Raw genomic sequence first — 8,481 nt, 5'->3', positions numbered from 1 at the left:
TCAGCGCCCCCTGCAGGCTGGCCTCACTCTTCTGACTGGAGCGCTGCACAGTCTTCACTGTGTTCACCAGCTGCTGCAGCTCCACGTCCTTCTCCTTCAACAGCGTGTCAAAGCTCTGGACACACACACACACACACACACACGTACACGCACGTACACACACACACGCACACACAGTTAAAAAGGTAAAAATACTCCATATTCTCAGTGTATTTCTTTTTTGCTGGAGATATGCACATGTATAAAAAACATTCACAAATGTATATACACAGCATGCATACACGCACACACCTTCAGCTGGTTCTCCCTCCTCAGTGCACTGTTAAGAGCCTGTGTTTTCTGAGCTAGCTCCTTCTTCAGTAGGACTGTGGCCTTAATACTGACTGGGGGAGAATTCACCTCACTGTTCCGCCGTGATATTTGAGCTAGATATATATATATACACACACACACGATTATGCTATCTATTAAATTATTACATGCTACAGATTTTTTAAACCGCTCCAGCACCTGAGTGGGCAGAGCCTCTGACACCTTTAACTGAGCCACTGGCCCGCCTCTCTCCTGGACCTGTGTGCAACAACGATCCTTCTGCTCACGTGGTCAGATTTCGGTGTAACACCGGCAAACATGAGTGGAGACGTGCTCATGTGCTGCACGGCACACCAGATAGCACTGGGCACAGAGGGTCGTGTTGTACTTTGCATCGACTGCGATGTTAAAAAAGAGAGAGAGAGAGAAAGAAAGAGAGATCATATTACACCTGCACTCCACTCACTGCACTGGTTACCTGTCAGCTTTAGAATAGATTTTAAAGTTCTAGTCATGGTTTTTAAATGTCTTCATGGTCTTGCTCCTCTTTACCTCAGTGAAATGATGGTTAGATATGTTCCAGTCAGGTCTCCAAACAGTAATCTACTGGTGATTCCTAAAAGCCGATTTCTTTAGGCCTAGTGAGTGACACTAACTCATTTACTGCCTCACCAGATTGACAGACTCAAAGTGTGAGTCTTCATCATCATAGATGTCCTCTTGTTGTTCTTCTTCTTCTTCAAAGTCTTTTTCACGCAGAGAACGCCTGCAAACACAAACCCACACACAGAAAGCTCAGAAGGTGTAAACCTCCATAAGCTTCCACATTCCTTCTGTATTTAACAGAGTTGTGACTTTACTGCCAAATTAAGTCCTCAGACATCAGCAATTTCTACACACACACACACACACACACGCGCGCCCACATACACCCAGGATTCTAAAGGGTCTCAAGATTCTCCGAAGTTCACCAGGGGAGTAACACTGCAGTCGGGGCCTACAATATCAGTATCATCATTAGGGATTTGGACCCATAGTATTGTTAACCTTGTAAATCCTGTAAAGCGCTTTGTGACAACATGTGTTGTGAAAAGCGCTATACAAATATATTTGATTTGATGATACCAGGTCACGTCCACCTGAACCAATCACCACCAACACTACTTTGCAGTCACTGTGAAGCATTGCCTACATTTCCCTGTTTGCATGCTAAGCTGTTCCTATCGTTTACTCTCGTGTTACTCAAGAACTGCAGAATATGTGATCTGCTGTCTGCCGTCTCACCTGCTACCACAACCACTTCTACCCCTTCCAAGTCTCATGGAGGGATGAGTTCCCCTCTACACTTCGCCACAATTATTTTAAATAAAATACACACTGGCTATACTGAAGTTCACCTCTGACCACATGACTTCGCAGTATTAAAGCAGTATTATGTCTAAATATCTACTAAGGACAAAACTAAAGTGCTCAATGAACTAAGTTATAGTCACTACCTCACAGGATTGAAATGTCTGTTTTGTTTTGTTTTTTTTTTGTGACTTATCTGTATTGGCCTCACCAAAATCATACTCCCCTTAAAATAACCCTTGTTGAATGTAGAGATATGTGCTTCATATAGAATAGCCTACACATCCAGTTAAGTCACAAAAATTAGAGTTAACCAGAGATTTCAGTCCTGTGAGGTTGTGTTGCAGGCCGTCTGATCAAGGCCAACCACAAGCTGGTGGCGCCGCCTGCCCCCTGCTGGCCACCAAGAGCAACAGCGACCTGCAGAAACAAGAGGACAAACAGCTGATGGACGTGAGTGCAGACCAGACAGAAAGGACCAATCAAAGAGCTGCACGAGGAACCTGCTAGGAGAAGGAATCAGTACACATGCTTACATAATACATACATACATAAATGTGTGTGTGTGTGTGTGTGTGTGTGTGTGTGTGTGTGTGTGTGTGTGTGTATTCAGTTCACAGCAATGAATGACATTAGTATCACACAGGAAAGCACATCATTATGTGCTATGGATGTTAAGGGAAGAGCCAGTGTGTAAGGAGATGAACTACTGTTGTAATCAAGAGGAGCTTGAACATGACATTGTAGTTAATGTGTAGCATTGTATTGTAGCTATACAAGATAGCATTTTGAGTCTATTGAATGTCAAGAATGTGATGTCTGCAGGAATGCAACTGTTATTTTTAATGACGTGTATTAAACAGCCTTTTCTGTAAGGTTGCTTTTACGAGCCCCACAATAACCATTGATTTGAGTCACTTCAAGTTCACTACAATATCATAATCATTTAGTTTCATTTTATTCCTGCACAGAGTACACACACCAACGTGCTAGATATTATCTGTAGAACCTGTAGAACCATCCTGCGCACCCGGTGCTAACGGGCCACCCAATGGAGGATGGGTTCCCTTTTGAGTCTTGGTCCTCCAAAGGTTTCTTCCTAATCCCCACCACCATAGGGAGTTTTTCCTTGCCACTGTCGCCTTGGCTTGCTCATTAGGGATCTGGACCCATACGATTGTAAAGCTGCTTTGTGACACGTGTTGTGAAAGCTATATAAATAAATTTGACTTTGACTATACAACAAAAATAACTTCTATGTTTAATTTACAGTAGAACTATAATCCACACACTTCTTTGAATGTGTTTTAGGCACACTGAAACAGCATATATAATTTACTATAGCTATAAATTATTATACATCTAAGCATTCCTGCTTTTAACCTAGTAATGGTGATTATGTGTATAATTTTATGTAATGTATGATTTTTTTAAAAATAGTTTGTCACTTGTACTACATCACTGTCCCACTAGTGAGCAGTATTTGACAGTGAGCTGTGTTGAAACCAGAGACCGTATATTATGTCTCAGAGGGCCTAAAATATTCTTAAAACATAAATATATATAATATAATTTATCCAAATTTATTTTATCTACTTACAGTTTGACAATCAACATCTAAACAATTACAAAAATATAAGCAAATAAATTATTCAACCGTGTCTATTCAATCTGTGTTGGAAGGTGAGGGGTTAAGTGGTAGCCTGTGAGCCTGTCTCCCCCCCTATCAGGACTGTGATGCCCGCTGTCCGTTTACAGAGGGCCTGGCAGTTATAATGGCCTATGTGCACGCTGTTAAGTGACGTAATTTCCGCTAAAAGGTTAGGCTGGTTGTTGACATCTGGTAGCCATTGAAATCGTACACTGTGCTAGCTATTCACCTCACCAGTCTTGTAACGAGCATATTTACCGTTATTTACTTGGAGTATGGGAAAGAACAGAGCGTCCACCCAACACTGATCTAACAGAGATGCAGACTGACCATGATGATGATGACCCCTTACCGTGTCATGAACATGACTACTGCGTCAGTAATGAGCCTGCTGTGCTTGATCTCTCCCTCAATGAAAATGAAGAGCTACGCGAGGAGATATCAAGGCTCCGAAAACAAATCGAAGACTTAACTGTCAGCAAGTTCTGATTGGAGCGGTTTTCTGACTCTGATGACGACATACGATTCTTTACCAGGGAAATAAAAAATATGGCAAGACACAGTATACGGATGGGCCTTCTCTGGTGTCTGAAATACATTGTGAATGAATTTGCCATTATATAACTTTATATATAACTTTTATATTCCACATATTTGCAAGCCATGCCCACCTGATGGGCTTTTGGAAGCAAATAGAGCCAGCCACCCACAACATCATACGGGTTACAAGAGCATGGACTGTTGAGAAGACTGATCAGGTCCCTCACTCTGCCAGTGCAACGGTAAATGTTTTCGTGTTGTCCATACAAAGCATGTTATGTCATCATTTTCAAATTAATCTTTACATCAAAAGAAGTTTTGATAGTCATAATGTAATATGACAATAGGATAATGTATTTTTTTTCCCAGGTTCTTCAACCAATTGATGAGTTTTTTCTCTTCATGAACTACCTGTCATTGGGACTGATGCAAAAGGATTTGGCCCACAGATTTAGAATACATCGGTCAACTGTTAGTCGTATTATTAACACCTGGGCCAACTTCCTTTATACTGTATTGGGAGCCGTTTCTATTTGGTTAGATGTGGACACTGTGAAAACTCACCTCCCAGATGTGTTTCAGGACTACGCTGACACTCAAATAATTTTAGATTGCACAGAACTGAGATGTCAAACTCCAAATTCCCTTCTCCTCCAGAGTGAAGTGTTTTCCACTTATAAATCACACTGTACATTCAAAGGGTTGATTGGGATAGCCCCTCATGGCGCAGTGACCTTTGTGTCTTCTCTTTATCAAGGTGCTATCAGTGATAAAGAGATCTTAAAGCAGTCTGGCATTGTGGCCCTCCTTGACCCATCTATGGCCATCATGGTGGACTAGCTAGCAGGTTTCCTTGTTGAAGACTGCGTTCCATGCAAAGTCCACATACCCACGTTTCTGTCAAAGAGAGCTCAACTGTCTAGGTCAGAGATCAGAACGTCACAGTCCATTGCAAGACTGAGAGTCCATGTTGAGCGTGTGATTCGCAGAGACAAAGAACATAAAATATTCAGCACAGTGATCCCCCTTTCAATCACAGGGAGCATAAACCAAATTTTTACTGTTGCCTGTCTTTTGGTGAATTATCAAAATGGCCCCTTGGTAAAAGCCTGGGCAAACAATGGCTAATCTCAATCCAGAATTAGACAGATGATGTAATGTGAATTACGGTGATTTATTTATTTATTTTTTTCTCTAACCTTAAAATGATCCCTTTAAGGTCAGGGGTCGGCAACCCGCGGCTCTGGAGCCGCATGCAGCTCTTTGATGCCTCTGATGCGGCTCAGCTTTTGAATAGAATTAATGAGTATTTAATTAACGTATATTATTTTTGAGACTTAAAAAAATGTTCGGGTGGAATTTCACAAATGTCCGGTATTTAGTTTCGGTTCGCTTGAGTGACATGTCATCGTCACTGAAATAAATTTCCAATTATTTTGCTTTTGTGGCTCCGAGTCAAAAAGGTTGCCGACCCCTGCTTTAGGTCATGCTAGTCTGTAAATATTGGCTGCAATGTTAAGGTACAGTGCAATATGATTAATTGTATAAAATGCTTTCACTTTTATATGTAAAATTGACACAACACAATACAACATTATATATTTCTTAACTTTTACTGTATTTGTAAAAAATGAAATTAATACAATAGTAATACAATTGACAGAATAAATTGAAATTGTTTTAATTGTTCATGACTTCATGTCTTCATTATGATTTTCTATTGCTTGGGCATAGAGAAGTATTTTGGCATGTAAGTGTTAAAGAAAAACATGTCACACCTCCTTTTCACCTCTTCTAATACACTGCTATCTCTGTAAACTCGCTGCACAAAGATATCATCATAGGCACAGATAACTAAATCACACCACTGCATACCAGTAATCAATAACTGGCCCTGAATTTGCCAATAATAACAATGGCTCTCCTTCAATTTGTGTAGGCCTTGTGCCACTTTGAGGAATTTGCAGTCTACATAGCTTTGTGTATTTGGGCACTTAATTTCAACAAGCCCAAATGATGGACGCTCAAGTGGATCATATACAAGTCCATCAGGTGATGCACCCAGCCAAGATGCATCTGGATGAATCACTAGCCCACACTTGGTCAAGTTCAAGTTTTTCAGAACTGCATAGTCCTTTAAGGCCCCTGTTTCCATTTCAAGTCCCCTTTTCATGTGTGCTGTTTGTCGTGTCCCTCGGATTATCCTTTCTGCCAGGCTTTCTGCAGCACCTGGACCTCTAACGTGGCTCACCTCTCTGAAATGCGACGCAGTCACTCTTTCTCTCCTAAGTGAATGCCACTCAGGTGTAGCACTTTGGGATCTTGTTGCCTCCTCAATAAGGTGTGACTGTGACAAGGTCACAGAAAGTGAGCTTAGGTGTAGCTGTTCTTGGTGTGTTGGCACAAATGAATATTCAGGTGGGCTTAGATGGTAACATTCTAGTGGCAGACTCGGGAATGGGGGTGCATCCTCATGTATGACAACACTGTCAGATGGAGGTGGTGGTTGTTGATAGGACAGTACACTGCCAACTTGTACCTTCCCAAAGATGGAGTCCACAAGTGGCTTGTCAGGCGAGATGTTCATTGTGCAGATGAGTGGAAGAGAATCTGCTTTCATTCCAGCGTAGACTGGTCCAGGATTGAGGGTGGCCGGGTGTGGGAGGTCACCGCAGTAGCCCTTGAAAAGTGTACTTCTGAAATAAAAGAAGAGTGAATAACATTTATTTTTACACATTGTAATCTGTTCACCAGCACAACTGATTGTGAATCACATATCACATGTCATCTGAAGTACAACGAGGCTAAATTAAATTTTGAAGAGAACAGGGTCTTATCAGATGATCAAAAGCATTTATTTTTTTACCACACACTGTAATCTGCCTATTAAATTTGGTACTACATACCTAACTCCACTGGCTGTAGTAGCACCTGGTTTTGGCTTTAGGACAACCATGGCATCCATGGGTCCAGGCTTCACCCCCTAATAATTTAAAATATGGTGTTAGTAAAGTGACTGTGATACATTAACTAACATTAAATAATAAAATAAGACAAACCATTGTTGGTGGTTTATGCCACTTCTGTTCTGTCTGTGTGCATGAAAGGACAGGAGGGACGACAGACATGCCAGATTCAGAATAATGAGCAGTCTGGAAAAGCAATGCAACCAGCAACACAAGAGCAGTTGCTGTTAATGAGCACAACTGGCATTGAATCACGTAATGTCATCTGAAATACACAAGAGGCAAAATTTAATATCTTGAAAGGAAGACTTCAGCAATGTCAATAGGCGCAATATCTGTCCCATCATGTTGTTAGTGGTGAATGTCACTTGTCTATTGTCTCATGTAACGTTTGTGCTGTTTTGCATCACTCTTAAAACACTTGGCTATACTGTCTTTCTATTCTACAGTGTTGTGCATGGTTCGATCAACTATAAATTAAATATATTTTAGATGTAAACTTCATTTTCACTCCAGATGAAATGCTTACACATAGGAGTGAAACAGGCCTACTTATATTTATATTATTTTGTTGTTTCCACCACCTACAACAGAACAGGTTTTACTTCAACTGCTTCTTGAAGAGTGTTATCAGAATATGTTAATAGGTGTAAGTGTTGAAGCCACATGTTAATAAAGAAGTTAAGATGAAAGATTTGAAAGTCAGATTGACAGATTTTAGAAAATGCAGTTTGAAGAATAGCTGAGGTGGACTATATTCTGCTTTTGAGTCATAGAGGTAGATAACAATAGCTCGAACTGTAAAATAAACTCCCATTTGTTTACTATAGGCAAAATAGACTGCTAATGATTCCCACTCAGCTACTCTGCATTTGGCTACCATTGTAAGCTTTAAAAACCAATGCCTATGGTTATCACAGCTTACGTGAAGTAAGAGCAAGGATAAAAGATTGAACTTGTGTTGAACTAACTTTTGAACTTGTTCAACAGAACTTTGAACGTGACACTGAACAGAACTCGTGTCATTTTAACCAGTCCTACTCTCAGCTGGTGTGGCGTATCTGTTTTCTTCATAGATCTGTAGCAGTGAGCCCTCACTGTTATCTCGTCAGCCTTACTTTTGCCTGATACTTCCATCAGAAATACAAACATGTTTTAAAAGGCATTTCTAGTACTAGGACAGGTTGGTTCGTTACTAAAAACAACATCACTTCATTAGACTGCCACCTCAGGCTAGCTAGCTAACTAGCGTCAGCCACTTACCTTCAAAATTGCAGAGGTAGGATGAAACGTAGAACTTGAAACCCTTTTCAAGTTTACTCTGTTTTTACAAGTTGTTTCTCCGCCAGTTGAGTATGATGAGGCTCAACTGATGAGGCTCAGGGATTCCGTGTCATACAGCGACGTGCTCAGGGTCCTAGTGCCTGTAGAATTAGTGGCCAGATTTACGGAATTTAAAAACCAGGACATTTCCACAGTTTTAAAAAATATCCCGGGACGCCCGGGACAGGACGTGAAATATGGACATGTCCCGGGAAATACGGACGTTTGGTCACCCTAACTAAACGTTATTTTTGGTGGCCAGACGTAAGATAACAATCGGAAGTATTAACTATCTTGTATAATGTATCTAAGTTGGCCACTGACGCTACATAGCTACCC

At 40.9% G+C, this 8,481-nt stretch overlaps 1 long non-coding RNA gene across 1 annotated transcript; it reads right to left on the bottom strand.

Moving 5' to 3' along the window:
- Positions 1 to 5,022: 5,022 nt before the first annotated feature.
- Positions 5,023 to 8,066, bottom strand: LOC143477073 (uncharacterized). The gene is made up of 3 exons (XR_013121458.1): positions 6,913 to 8,066; positions 6,760 to 6,836; positions 5,023 to 6,549 (listed from the first exon to the last, which is right to left on the bottom strand). It is a non-coding gene; the product is annotated as an uncharacterized LOC143477073 (long non-coding RNA).
- Between the last annotated feature and the right edge of the window lie 415 nt (positions 8,067 to 8,481).

This window comes from Brachyhypopomus gauderio, chromosome 15, assembly GCF_052324685.1.
Source record: "Brachyhypopomus gauderio isolate BG-103 chromosome 15, BGAUD_0.2, whole genome shotgun sequence".
NCBI classification, from domain to species: domain Eukaryota; kingdom Metazoa; phylum Chordata; class Actinopteri; order Gymnotiformes; family Hypopomidae; genus Brachyhypopomus; species Brachyhypopomus gauderio.
The sequence above is the reverse complement of the archived record's forward strand: the minus strand, read 5'-3'. Positions and strand labels throughout refer to the sequence as shown.